Source organism: Amphiura filiformis, chromosome 2 (genome assembly GCF_039555335.1).
Source record: "Amphiura filiformis chromosome 2, Afil_fr2py, whole genome shotgun sequence".
Classification (NCBI taxonomy): domain Eukaryota; kingdom Metazoa; phylum Echinodermata; class Ophiuroidea; order Amphilepidida; family Amphiuridae; genus Amphiura; species Amphiura filiformis.
In genome coordinates, this window is record NC_092629.1 from 83,942,413 (window position 1) to 83,945,014 (window position 2,602).

Sequence of the window (2,602 nt, forward strand, 5' to 3'; positions counted from 1 at the left end):
GATTATTATGTCACTTCGACAGCGTATAGTTTCATATTAGAGCACATGTACGTCAAAGTACGCCATGTGTCTCTCCTCTTCCTTCCCAAAACCAGGGATCTTATTCAAGTTCAAGTTCAAGTTTATTTTTACCATCAGGTTATATTGCCGGTGCTAGAGCGTTTCAAACCGATGGTCAACATCAGACGGGCAAAAAACATTGGACATATTTGTCATTGGGCTATCCTGTTGAAATCCCCTATGGAAGACATGACCTTCATCTTCCATACAGGGAGGGTGAATTAGTCATATCTTTCATACAGGGAGTGTATGGATTTCAACAGGAATAGCTAAAATAAATAACAAGAGCATGTAGCTGGATATTTCTGATGCCTGTTTTACGACATTATGATAATCATGGGATTAAACTTCATATTACAACTACCATTTTTACATAATGACATATCACATTTTCAATCAATTTCAATCAATATTTATCATAAGGGATTTCAAAACCCTGCAAAAACAACTTGACATTTAAATCAATCGTTAGATCATCGTTGTTTAATTTTTTGGTTTGTTTGGAAATTCATTCGTTTATAGAAAGTCATTGTAGTATTTATCATTATTATTATATATGTTCTTCAGGAAACACTGTAGTCCGTGGGGGTTGTACATAAGTCCTTTGTTATATCGTATTGTATTATATTGTATTGTATTTTATGGTTTGGTATTGTATTGTATTGAATTACATTGTATTGTATTGTATTGTATTGTATTGTATTGTATTGTATTGTATTGCATTGCACTATATTATATTTTATTGCATTGACTGTCTGGAAGACACCCTTGGTGTCACTATTTACCAACGTATTCTTATAATAATCAACCAAGTTCTTCTGATCAATATACGCTTGTTCGTCTTCCACGCAGTCACTCTTTCGCCATCTGTGTTCTAATTTTCTGCGAAGCTGTCGATGCTCATGAATACTATTCTTATACTATGGATAATGTGGTACAAGGGAAAACTGTGTTGGTAATATTATTGAAATCATCACAAACTATCGTGATTATCCGGCAGAGAAGAATACATACACTATTTATGGTTCTGTTTTTATCATTTTGAATTCTGTTATCAATCCGTATCTTTATATTTTGAGGTCTGAGAATTACAGACAAGCTGTGTATACGACAATGACATGTAAACATCAGTGAGAGCGAACGGTAATGAAGTAAGGCCGATTGTTTTAGTTGATTGGTTTGGTCCTAGGTTTAAAGACAGAAATATTAAGGTACAATTGCTATATGAATACAAAACCCACCCAAGTCCATACTGTGGCCAAATTGAGTTAAGCATGGGAATTTGTTGCTATGCATAGGCCTGTCATATGTATGAAAAAACAACTCAAATTCATCCAATGTGTCTATTGAGCATGTGAAAAATAGCATGTATGAAAGAATAACCCAAGTCCATGATTTGGGTCTTGTAGCACATTGATTGAAATCCAGTATGTATAAAAGTAAGCTTGTAACACATTCATTGCTGGAGAATGACTTTTGGAAAAAAATCGGTTTAAAAAAGGAAAGTGTGTGGTTTATATTACATGGCAGAATGCTTACCAGCATTATATATACCTGTGTGCTTTATTTTGTATTATCTTACTAGTGGTAATCTCATTCAAACATTGTTGTCTTTGTATATGATTCAAAAACCACCCAAGTCCAAAATTTAAAATGAACCCCACGAAGTCCCTGAAATGCTAATCGTCATACTTAATACAGTTTAACCCAGTCATTTGCACGTAAAACTTACCATATTGACCAGGTAAATATAACTGAAGGAATTAAAATGATACACAGGTTTTTCTCTCAAAATCACTTCCCATGGACTTGGGTGGGTTTTGTATTCATGTATTCAATTGAAAACTCAAGTTGAAATTATATAGCAATGGAGAAGAGAGTTGGGGATCAAAGAGAGGGGGAGATGGTGAGAAGGATGGGAGGAGGAAATGAATGAATCAAGCTATTTACATGAAAGTCACAGAATAAGTAGGAGACATGTCTGTCATTGTATTGTACTTATTAAAATTGGATACACTGTTGACTATATGTCAAACACGGTATAAATCATTCTGGGACACCTTGTATGCACAGCAAAAATTCTGTATAAATAAATGTCAATTATGAAGCTTTCTGATTTTCCCGTTCAACCCTCATAAGCAAATAATTTATTCATCAACTCCTAATTAATACAACTATACAAAATGCATTATCCATAAAAAGTGATTTTTTTTTTAATTTCAAATTATTCTAAAAATGCAACACACACTTGCACCCCACATAACCAGTGCATCACACCCCTCCATAGATAAACAGCCCCCACACTCCACATAAAATCTGTACAAAAAATAACGCAGCTGTTATAAATACGCCTATTGTTTCAGAACTAGTAATTGTTTTCATAATATTTCAACATAAAAAGGATGATTTATTTACGCGCATTTTGATACTATATTTGTCTAATTTTGGTCAATATTAAGAACACAGCAGTGTTTTATAGAAAAATACCCGAATTTAAAAGTTGCAGCTGTATGTATTGATTTGAAGCCAGCGTGAAGACAAT